Source organism: Leptonychotes weddellii, chromosome 1, assembly GCF_054177405.1.
Source record: "Leptonychotes weddellii isolate Sample4059 chromosome 1, ASM5417740v2, whole genome shotgun sequence".
Classification (NCBI taxonomy): domain Eukaryota; kingdom Metazoa; phylum Chordata; class Mammalia; order Carnivora; family Phocidae; genus Leptonychotes; species Leptonychotes weddellii.
Genome location: NC_138369.1, coordinates 171,355,822 through 171,368,873, shown reverse-complemented (window position 1 = coordinate 171,368,873; position 13,052 = coordinate 171,355,822).

The window sequence follows — 13,052 nt, the reverse complement described above, 5'->3', positions numbered from 1 at the left end:
TGTTCTTCTCAAGGACTTTGACGGATTCCTGTCTCCCATTTAGGTCTTTCATCCATTTTGAGTCTATTTTTGTGTGTGGTGTAAAGAAATGGTCCGGTTTCATTCTTCTGCATGTGGCTGTCCAATTTTCCCAGCACCCTTTGTTAAAGAGATTGTCTTTTTTCCATTGGCCATTCGTTCCTGCTTTGTCAAAGATTAATTGACCATAGAGTTGAGGGTCCATTTCTGAGCTCTCTATTCTGTTCCATTGATCTTTGTGTCTATTTTTGTGCCAGTACAATACTGTCTTGATAATTACAGCTTTGTGATAGAGCTTGAATTCCAGAATTGTGATGCCACCAGCTTTGCTTTTCTTTTTCAACATTCTTCTGGCTATATAGGGTCTTTTCTGGTTTCATACAAATTTTAGGATTATTTGTTCCAGCTCTGTGAAAAAAGTGGATGGTATTTTGACAGGGATTGCATTAAATGTGTACATTGCTCTAGGTAACATTGACATCTTCACGATATTTGTTCTTCCAATCCATGAGCATGGAACATTTTTCCATTTCTTTGTGTCTTCCTCAATTTCTTTCATGAGTATTTTCTAGTTTTCTGAGTACAGATTCTTTGCCTCTTTGGTTAGATTTATTCCTAGGTATCTTATGGTTTTGGATGCAATTGTAAATGGGATCGACTCCTTGATTTCTCTTTTCTGTCTTGTTGTTGGTGTATAGGAATGCCAAATAAATGTATATAACTATTTAATGACTGATATTTTATTCCTTATACCAGGTATCTCTATTACTTTTCTAGAACAACTGGATAAATGACTATATTTTTATTTTTCCTAGGCATTTTCAGGTTTAAGTCACATTTAGAATTCACTTAAATTATATTCAAATAAAGTTTCATTAAAATTAAATAGTGTTTGAAATAGGGTTTCAAAAAGATCAGATGCAAGAGTTAACATTTACATTCAGAAATATGTCAGTAAAATCCACAAGCAAAAGCCCAAGCTCCCACTCCAGGAAAAGAAAAGTTACTGGTCTCTCTTGTTTCCAGCACTTCCATCTTTCTTATTCTGTTAGGATATAGGAAAAGAGAGAGTACAAAAACAAAGTCAGGCTCATTATTTAGTGGGAAAAGGAAGGGGAGATATAGCCTCCATTTGAGGACATGCTTTTGGCACCCAGATGAACTGTGCTGATGGTGTTGATTGGTGCTGGGGACTAATGGGGGAAGGGGTGAGTTTGCTGTGAAGTCTATCAGGCAATCATAGGCAGAGTACAGACATATTTTCCCATTCAGGTGCTTGTCAATTACAAAGTTGAAGTATACTTTTGTTTCCTATGTCCTATTTCCTTTGAAATTTTTTAGTAAAGCAAGCACTGGAGTTGTCAAAAGTTAAAAGATCTTTGTTATATCTCAGGCATCAGAGGCAGTGGGGTTTTCCTCAGTGCTTGCAGCCCTGAGAGCTATGGCCCCAGTGAATCCAGTTTTCACAATGAAGGAGAAGCCAATTCACATTTTCAATGTTGTATTTTACCATTCAATACCCTGTCAGTAAGTCTTCAGTATTCCTTTTTCATTTCCCTTTTCTTTCTTTTATTCCCATAATATTGTGATGGTCATGAAAAAATCAGATATTTCTTTTACTTTCACACTGATGTTTTATATCTCCATTAAAATTTACCTATAATTTGTCATAATCAGATACTCATTAAGTCCTCTGGTGTCATTCATTTCTATTTTTTAGTGTGTGCTAACACACAGGCTGCCTTGGAACAAGAGAAACACAAATATTTAAGCAAATGCATAAAATTAAATACAGATCTTTGCAAAGACTACATTGTATGCATATACCAAAAATTATTTCCTTATTTTCTAAAAGCAATAATTTTATAGTGTTATTATTGCTATCAAAACATTTGGTGCAAATCATTAATTATCTCTTAAAGCTTCAGCATAGAAAAAAGTATGGCTTCTCCATTTGAAGTGGTGTTTCTGCATAGGACAGGTTTGTTCAAGATTATCTTTTCAAGGATATTTGTAAAGCAAAAGCCTTGGAAGAGAAAGATTTGGTTTGTAAAGTAAAAATCTTTGTAAGATAGTGGGGTAGAGGGCAGAATTATTTCCTAACCAAGATGATAAAGACAGCTGCCACAGGGTCAAAGTTTGGTAGGTTTGCTTGAAGTCGCCTTTATAAAACTGGGGGTTTCCTAAGCTCAGGAGCCTTTAGCTATGACACAAACCCACTGAGTGCTGCATGTACCTGTGCCCCCCTCTGCACCTTCCCCATGGGATTTGCGGGGCAAGAGGAGCTAAAGCAAACCTGAAACTAATACTGCCGCTATCTTATGATTTATAATGTTCTTTGTTGCTGCCTGAGGAGTCCCATGTCTTCTGCCAGTATCTATAAAATTGTGATAGCTTAACTTGGTAGTTTACAAGTAGGGTAAATCTCAGACCCTTCTTGACAATTTTGGAGATGATTGGATGATATGATGCTGACAGAGACATGGTTTTCTAAGAGGAAAGTAAAAGGGTGCTATGTGGCCTGAATGAGGGATATAAGATCAATCCCCAGGTCTCTAATGCTCTCAAGTTGTGGGCAGGAATCAGTGGGGGTGGTTAAGGCCATTCCCCATTTTCTTAACTTTTTTTTTTTTTTTTTTAGATTTTATTTATTTATTTGAGAGAGAGAAAGAAAGCATGAGCGGGGGTAGGCATAGAGGGAGAAGGACAAGTAGACTCTGAGCTGAGCACAGAGCCCAACACAGGGCTTGATCCCAGGACCCTGAGATCATGACCTGAGCTAAAACCAAGAGTCAGATGCTTAACCAACAGAGCCAACCAGGTACCCTCCACCCACAATGTCCTAACTTTTAATGATGGTGAGGGGTGGGAAGTAAGCTTGAAATAAGTCACCCAAGGGCACCTGGGTGGCTCAGTTGGTTAAGCAACTGCCATCAGCTCAGGTCATGATCCCAGGGTCCTGGGATCGAGTCCCACACTGGGCTCCCCCTGCTCTGCGGGGAGCCTGCTTCTCCCTCTGCCTCTGCCTGCCACTCCCCCTGCCTGTGCTCTCTCTCTTTCTCTGTCAAATAAATAAATAAAATCTTTAAAAAAAAAAAAGAAAGAAGTCACTCAAATGGGTCTTTTGCTTGATGTTTACCCCTAGGGGCAGAAGTTAGATAAGCCAAGGAGTCCCAACACTGGTACACAGAGTTCTGGTAATCTGTAAACTGTGGAAGTGTGATTGAGTCATCTGTCCACTTGAAATGGAAAGTAAAAGGGACATACTTCCTCTCCATGCCCCCTGATTTCTTGTTCCCCCTCTCGGCTGCTGTAAGAAAAAAAGCTGAATATTCTAGAAGAGTATTTTGTGAAATACTTTGGGAGAAAGAGGGATTCAAACTTTGGCTCTATTAAATGCAAATGGCCAAATCTCCATCTTACCCAGACTTTTGTGAGAAGGTGGACACTGGGTTCCACTGATGGGATTTGTCATTTCACAGTAGGAAGAGGAAGCTAACATGACCTTAATGTGAGGCTTTTGTACCAATTCACTGCACCATTTTTATTGCTTCTATGCCTGCATGTACAGTAGGAATTGATGGGTTGCTTGAACTTCATCCCACAAGTGCCAGGCTATCAACCTGATCAAGGAAGAACTTCAGACAGAGAAAGACCAGTGAGACAAACTTTCCTGTCATTTATCAGCCTTGAATGGATCAGGATTCATCATGAGGGTCTTTATCATTTGATGTCTAATGCTTTCCTCATACAGATGATGTCCTGTTGGTTGGCAAGTCAAAAGCAATAGCAACTGTCCAAACAGTAATGTCATCACACCTCTGTCATCAGGGGTAGCTGATAAAACTGAACACTTGATAAGTACCAAGGTTTTGGGGGACTATATGGGTAAATTCATGATTATTCATCTAGCAGTCAAGGAAAAATTGCTGTCTCATCAGACCCCTGCCACCAAAAGGAGACCTAACCCTAACATGGGTCTATAGGGACTCAATAATTAACTGAATAGAATATGAAAGGCCCTAAGATAGATATGGCATATTAAAAAATCCAGCTGCCTGGCCCCAGCTGAATCTTGGTTTTATATGAAAAAACTGGCGGCTATCTCTTGGTTTTATAGGGACTTTATGTCTCACTCTACCTCTTAAAGCAAAGCTACTCACTCACTACAATCCATGATTGACAAAACTTCCCCTAACTGCCTGGGTCTGGTTGACTGATGGTTCAGATGTCTATGAGATGCTAGAGCTGTTTAACCTCAGTTTCGGCTCTGTAGAATCAAAATTGGGTGAGTTTGTTCTGTTCCGAAGGCAGAACTCTGACTCTTATTCTTTTGCCAATGTCCTAGATATTTGGTTTGTCATGTGGAAAACTACAGACTACTAGATTAAAAGTCACTCCTCTTTGGGGTCATCAACTGTGGAAACATTACAGTTGGTAACTGAACTATCTGGCTAACTCATGTAGATTCCCACGAAGAAGGGCCCATTTTCTGATAAGATCCACTGTAATCAAACTGTTGATTGAGTCTGACTCTAATAACAGTAAAAATAACATCTGTTCCATAGTTATTTGAGGATCAAATGGGATTATATGCATAAGAGATTTTGAACAGTTTCTGGGATATCATTAGTCCATGTAAGTGTTAGCTCTTCGTAGCATTATCATTAGATTTCTTATCATCATTGCTTCTATATTTTCTTCCTCAGCATTGAGGGAAGTCATTAAGCTATGAACTTTTTTCCCCTGCTCAACCATGTAACCTCATGTGCAGGTTGTAGCTCATCAAAATAGTGGTTATTGCTATATTTCTGCTAGCATCTGCTCTACTTAAAGTAAAATTAACTGTGGGCTCCGCCCTTATTGCTTTTCTTCTATCGAGACTTATTTGCACCATACTTATCTCAAATTCCTCCAAATCTGAGGTGTGTAAATTATTTGCTCTTCTGAGGCACTCATAGATTTCTTCTCTATGAAATTATCTCTTTCAAAATTTCTGGAATTGTGAAATTTCACAAATTCTGGAAGAAGACTGTTCCTTTTAACTGTTACATTTAAACTATTAGTACTAAAAATTATATCTTTTAATTTCTCTACAAATTTTACAAATGTGACATTATTAATTGTGAAAAGTGTGTCAAAAAAGATGATAATCTACATAAAGTATATACATTATTAAAATATATTGATTTTGGTAGAAAAAATATACAGAAACTTATCTGCACAGACACACTGCACAAAGCAAGAGATATCACAACACACTTCCATTTCGAGGAGCTATCTCCTGGATTAACCAAGTTCTTCCAGAGATGGAAAGCTGCTGATGACATCTTCTGAAAGCAGCCATTATTTTAACAGGCTTAAGTTACAACCTCTCAACCACTGTCTGGAGTGAGGAAGGTTTCCTGAAAATGGGAAATTCATCCATATGTCTGTTAAGAACAAGAAACAATGAGGCTACATTAGCTGGGGGTTAATATGCAGCAATTCAGAATATTAAACTAGGATCACTTCCTAGGAAGCCCAAAGTCCCATCACCTAGCAGAATTTAGAGATTGCAATACACAGGAAGATCATAACCACATTAATAATGTTACTTAGTATTTTAACAGTATTAAAACCTGAGTCATTTAATAAAGAACTGGACAATTTTAAAACAAAAGTGCTTTGTTTCAAAACATAATTGAAGCCATGTGTTTAGCTTCTAAAGCACACTATACTAATTTATTTTCTGGGACTTAAAAAAAAAATCATTGAATTGACTAGTTTCAAAATAAAAAATATCCATCACTCCACAAAATAAAAATCGGTATTTGGCATCAATCAAAAGTTGCCAGCCATGCAAGAGACCGGAAAATATGAGTCACAATGAGGAGAAAATCAGTTAGTGGAAACAAACTCAGAAATGTTACTGATGTTAAGGGTGCCTGAGTGGCTCAGTTGGTTAAGCATCTGACTTTTGATTTCGGCTCAGGTCATGATCTTAGGGTTGTGAAATCAGGCTCGGCTCTGGGCGTGGAGCCTGCTTAAGATTCTCTCTCTCCCTCTACCCTTCCCCCTGCTTAAAAAAAAATGTTACTTATGTTAAAAATATTGGCAAGAATCTTAAAAGAATTATTTTAACTATATGCTATATATTCAAGAACATGATAGATTGTGCATATTAAGTAGACATATAGGGACATAAAAGATAAACAAAAATTTCAGAGATAAAAAATTACAATATCTGTAATGAAAACCTTAGATTAGATGAGATTAACAACAGATTAGACATTGTATAATAAAAGAATAAAGAACTTGAAAAAATATTAACACGAATTATCAGAAGTAAAAAAGAAAAAGTCCTCAGAAACTGTATATAGCAATGGTGAACTGTAGGGAACTTTATTTTATTTTATTTTTTTAAGATTTTATTTATTTATTTGACAGAGAGAGAGACAGCAAGAGGGGGAATACAAGCAGGGGGAGTGGGAGAGGGAGAAGCAGGCTTCCCACGGAGCAGGGAGCCCGATGCAGGGGTCAATCCCAGGACCCTGGGATCATGACCTGAGCCAAAGGCAGACGCTTAATGACTGAACCACCCAGGCGCCCCAAACTGTAGAGAACTTTAAGTGGCCTAATCCACAAATAATTGGAATCCCTGAAAGATAGAAGAGGAGGGAGCAAAAAAAATAAAATAAAATAAAAATAATTAATGTCCAAATTTCTAAATTCAATGGAAATTATACATTCACATATATAAAAAGTTCAATGAATCTAAAACTCAAGGGGCACCTGGGTGGCTCAGATGGTTAAGCGTCTGCCTTCGGCTCAGGTCATGATCCCAGAGTCCTGGGATCGAGTCCCGCATCGGGCTCCCTGCTCCTTGGGAGCCTGCTTCTCCCTCTGCTTCTCTCTCTATCTCTCTCTCTCTCTCTGTCTCTCATGAATAAATAAATAAAATCTTTAAAAAAAAAAAATCTAAAACTCAAGAAACATGAGATAAACCACATTGTAAGCAAATTGCTAAGAACCATGATAAATAGAGAAACAAACAGAGAAGGAAGAGATATATTACTTGTGAGGAATAGAGGTCAAAATAATAGGTTTCTCACTAGAATAATACAGGCCAGAAAATTGTTGGGTAATATCTTTTAAGTAATTAGATAAAAGAATAGTCATCTCTGGATTGCATACCCAATGAAAACATTTTCAATATTGAAAGCAAAATAATGTCTTTTTGAGACATACAATAAAACAGTGAATGTATGACCACAATATGTGAAAAGATGCTAAAGGCAGAAAGAAAATTATTCCAGTTAGAAATCTGAAGCTATAGAAAGGAAGGAAGAGCATGCAAATATCATAAGCATGTGAGTAAATATAAAATAGCTTTTTTCACTACTTAAATTGTCCTGAAAGATAATTGCAAATTTAAAGGAAAAACAACAGAAACAAACTATGAGTTTTATAAAATGGTTAGAAAGAAAGAAATTGCAAACAAGCAATAGTATTAGTGCTAGGAAGAGAGAAATAGAAGTATACTGTTCTCAGGTTTTTATGTTATAGATGAAGTGATATATAACCTATAACCTCACCTATATATAATATATATAATTATAATATATATAGATAATATATATATGTGATCAATTTAAACTTAAACATGTAAAATGATATATGTATATATAAGTACATATATGTATATATATGTACATACATATATATGTATATATATTATAGATAGATTAAAGATGTTTACCGTAAGCACCAAAGCAAGATGTTATACTTAAAAAGCCAATGAAGCACATAAAATGGAATCATATAAAATATTCAATTAATCCAAAAGGAGGCAGAAAAAAGGGAAAAGAAACAAAGAACAGTTGGGACAAAGAGAAGAAAAATGTCAAAGTGATCAATTTAAACTCAAACATGTCAACAATCACATTAAAAGTAATTGGTCTAAACTATCTTGTTAATAGGCATTTTCCAAGAGGCATTGTACACTTAACCACTCTCTCCTTTTTGTCCTCTAGTTTGGAATTGTGTCTGCTTTATGATACGTAACACTTTGTTTCATTCATTTCTTCATCTATGTTCTTAATTAAAAAAAAAAAAACAAATTTCACTTGATTCAACTCTTCTCTTTTTATATTTAACATAGCAACAAGCTGAAACTAAACACTCAATAAATACATGTTAAATAAAGTCTTTGGAGTGAGATGCTGAGAAAGAGAACAGCCATGTGAATCTCTAAAGTTTATATTTGGTGGATAAGTTGGACAAGGTGATAATAGAACAGCTTCTGAAATTCTTGGTAATGTGGGAACTTGACCTCAAAATGGAAGTGAAGTACATAAAAATTAAAAAGTGATATAGACATGTAACATCAGCTTAAATAATAGGGATTTTTCAGCAAGGTTGGTGATCCATGAGTTGGAAGAAAATGAGCGCAAGACAAAGAATCCTACTGCATATGAAGTTTTGGCCATAAAAGAGCTTCAGTGAAGAACACTGCAGAACTTCATGGAGTGAAACAATACCAAAATGAAAATAAAATATATATTTAGAGACAGTATATCAAGTTGGGGCAATTAATTTCTTTGAAATCTGGCATTACTGGGATGCCTGGGTGGCTCAGTCGTTAAGCGTCTGCCTTCGGCTCGGGTCATGATCCCAGGGTCCTGGGATCGAGCCCCGCATCGGGCTCCCTGCTCAGTGGGGAGCCTGCTTCTCCCGCTCCCACTCCCCCTGCTTGCGTTCCCTCTCTCCCTGTGTCTCTCTCTGTCAAATAAATAAATAAAAATCTTAAAAAAAAAAAAAGATGAGAATGAATCTACCCATGTTATAAAAAAAAACCCGAAATCTGTCATTACTTTAAAATGAAGATTTACTTTCAGTTCACTTAAGATGAATGAGAAGATCAGTTTAAACTGGTAGAAGTCAATAAAGCATCATCCCTGTCTCTCAGTAACAGGAGGCTTACTTAGATATTATTATTTCATGTCAAGAACTCCCCTGGGATCTTACTTCAAGTAGAAAATGGTTGTCTCCAATATGGTCGTGGCAATTTTTGTTTGTTTGTTTGTTTTTAAGCTCATACAGGCAAAACTTTCAACTAAAATGCAGAACTTGAATATTTCTTAGCTGGCACAAGTAAATTCCACAGTCAAATATGCCACTTAAAAATCATTACACACATACCCCACATACATTATATTTTATAGCTTACAGTATCATATTATTATTCTTTTAGGAGGTAAATTGCAATAAAAAAAACTTGTAACTACACATGGCATAACTAAAGTAATTCAAATTTTCTTAAAAGATGGTAATGTGAAAAGGCATGCCCAGGAATATTTGTAATTGAAAAGATAGACACAATGGTCCACAACTAACTTGCCTTTGATACCCTTTAATGGTACACAGTTAATGCATACAAGTCAAGTCATGTTTACAGCAAGCACGAAAGCTTATGTCAATATTTAACACAATTTTTAGAAATCAAAGATATATGCTGTCTTTTGTAGATTACAAAAAAAAGAAAAAATGTGCTTTTTAAATAAAGTAGAAATGAACAAATACATTAGTTAAATAGAATGAGCCTGATAATCATATTTTTGGTTTTGTTTTTTAATCTTTTAAATTCTAAGTGTCTTAATCTTTTAAATTCTAAGTGTTATAAAGACAGTAGTTTGGAAAGAAGAAAATAATTTGAAACAGAGTAGCCTGTATCTAGAAATTAATTTATAAAAGAGGATTAGACTTTTACATTTTAGTGTATAATACTAAATATACACTTTCACATATCTCTTACCAGTGAGTCTTATTCTCTTTTAGTAGTTAAAAAACAACCTTTCTGCAATTTTTTGTTAGTCCATTTATGCTCAGAGAAATAAAATACTTTAACTTGATAACTTCTGATTTATTTTATTAGTCTTAAGGTTAAGTGTATGAGTACTTACAGAGGTTGTACTGTCTGTGGAGCTATTTAATTTAAACCCATAAATGAATGCCTTGATAATCAATATCTATCTAATGCACTGCTTAAATTGTACATATTTCATTAATTTTGCATTAGTTCAACTAACTTAGTGATCCTGACCAGTATTGAAAGTGAAAGCACTCTGGTTAATGAATGATTTATTACAAAGATAGTTTATGAAGAAAACATTCAATTGCCTATTTGCCAGGTTATAAAAAGGTGAAATATCATTGATAATAGTTATTTATGAATTCGTATAAATCCCTCAACCCTCCTCATTCTGTTTCTAAAACTATCATCCTCCCTCCTCAGGTATTTCTCTAAAGCTAATTATCTCATTATCCTTTTGATCTCCTAGTTCTTTGTGCATTCAGGGACCATCTCCAGAACTTTGTTCTTTTATTGTCTACATGTTTAATCTCTACTCTTTTTTATGCCCATCTTAGCCAACACATTTTCTTGACTATCTGAGTCCCCAACAGCTTTCTGAATTTTCCCTGTCATCGTTCTCTCCCAAAGTATTTAATGATAGAGGTTAAGTGTGTGAGCCCTGCAGAAAAGAATTTTTGGGTCTGAACCCTGGCTCTGACGTTTTCTAGATGTGTGATTGTGGACTGATTACTTAGCTTCCCTGTTTTTCAGTAACCTCATCTGTAAAATGATGAAAATAACAGTATCTCCATTACAGGGTTTGAAGATTAAGTGAAAAAAAAAAAAACAATAAAAAAGCACCTTGAATTATGCCTGACATTATAGTAATATTTGCTATTCTTATTCTGATTACCAACATCTTTAATATATGAAGCCAGCCTCAGCATTTTCACTCGAACTGACGTTTGTACCTAAAACTGTTTCAATACAAGTTCTGTACCATTATGCTAATGAAATTACTTCCATGAAATTACTGATTTTGTATAAAAAAACTAAAAAATGTATACAATCTTTCTTTAGTATAACTTAATATTACATAGTAAAGGCCTTTTAGAAGTTTGTAAGCTTTTGTACCTGCAGCTCTATCCTCTAGAATATATTTTAAGAAATAGATAAGTGAGAAAATTAAAAAGATATATTTACCAAAGAATGGCCAACAAAATGCTAATCAAACTGTGTTTATATTTTCTAAAAATGGGAAAAGGTTAAAGTCCAAAACAGTGACTAAATAAACTCTCATATAATCTTGTAATGAGAGAATGACAGACATAAGTGATAACATTGTAGATGTATAGCTGTCATGATAAAACATATATTGACGATTTTTTTCCTATATCAATAACACAGGCTCTGGGGCCAAATGGCTTGTGTTCAAATCCTGACTCATCCAATTAATAACTCTGTGAACCTGGACAAATAATTAACCCCTCCAATTGTTTTTTTCCTATGTAAAGTGGAAATATTAGACCTTACCCAACAAGCTTTTGTGAGGATTAAAAAGATCATCAACTTGAAATATTCACATAGACTTTAGCACATATCAAAGACTTATCATAATGAAATGTGTTATTTTTCATTTTACAGTTGCTGCATGATCCTTACATCTCAGAATTTTTAGAACTCCACCCTTGGCACCTATCTTTTCAAAATGATCATCCTAAATTTAAATTGAAAAGATTCATTTTTAAAACTTTAATAATTATTTCTAAATCTTCAGCAACATAATCTCGTCCAAGCTCTATAATCATGTTTCAAATGCTTGTACTATATTGTTATCCAGATATTGATACCTGGGCATATTACCTACAAACAGCTCAGTTCAGAAATTCCAAATGCATCCTTGTAATCTGTTTTCTTATAAAGATTTTTTAAAAATTTATTTATTTGACAGAGAGAGAGAGAGAGGCAGGCAGAGGTACAGGGAGGAGCAGACTCCCCACTGAGCAGGGAGCCTTTTGTGGGACTCTATCCCAGGATCCTGGGATCATGAACCCAGTCAAAGGCAGATGCTTAACTGAGCCACCCAAGCACCCCAAGTAGCCTCACAATCTTCCCCTGAAAATCAATTCTCACTTCTGAAGTCTTTCTATTCATTACTATATTGCCAACTAGGAAGAATAAAGGGATAGTCGGCTTTAATTTCTTTTCGACAGATTCCTCTTCCTAGCCTTCCAGATCAACTTGGTTGCCATGTACTATGGACTGGAATACATTCCCCCACCCTACCTAAATCATAGGTTGAAGCCTTAATCCTTAATGTAACAAAATCAATTGGAGATGAGGCTTTTGGCGGGCAATTAGGGGTAGATGAGGTCATGAGGGTGGGACCTTCATAATGGGATTAGTAGGTTTCTAAGAAGAGAAAGAGAAGTATCGCTCTCTGTCATGTAAGTAGACGCAGCCAGAAGGCAACAGCCCAGGAAGAGGACTCTGACTAGGAAGCTAATTGGCTGGCACCTTGATCATGGATTTGTCCATCTCCAAGTATCTGTTGTTTAAACCACACCATATATGGTGTTTTGTTATAGCAGCCTAAACAGACTAAGGCACCATGTCTTTTTCCTTTATTCCTTAGCAATCCATTTAAGGCAGATTAGTTCAGTTCTCTGAGTCTCCATTTAGAATATCACTATGTCCTCCTCACTGGTCTCTCTGTTATTTGAATTTTCCCATTACAGTTTATCAAAATGTCCCTAAAGGAGACCTTCTTTTAGGTCACAGGATTCTCCTGGAAAAAAAAAAAAAAAAAAATTCTGTTAGCTTCCTGTTACCTATAGTGAAAACAATATATTACTCTGAGTGAGCATGAAATGGTTAAACATGTAAATATTAGCTTTATCAGTGCCTAGGAGATGATTCAAGCATTATGGTTATCGTATTAGTTATTCCTGCTTAGTTGCTTAAAACAATGTAGCAGATGCTGCTGGTGTTCCAACACAATTTTCTTCTATGGCGGGTGTGCTCAATCCCCTGCTGCTGTAGTTTTGGCTGATCATTCAGTTGTCCCTTCTATGGTGAACATCCCCTGGCCAAGTGGGAACCACTCTCTCCCAGTCCTATCTCCCTTGGAGAAAGGTCTCTACCAATGATTGACTTATACTGGAGCAAGAAATGACCACCGCTTTCTTCTATGTGGATT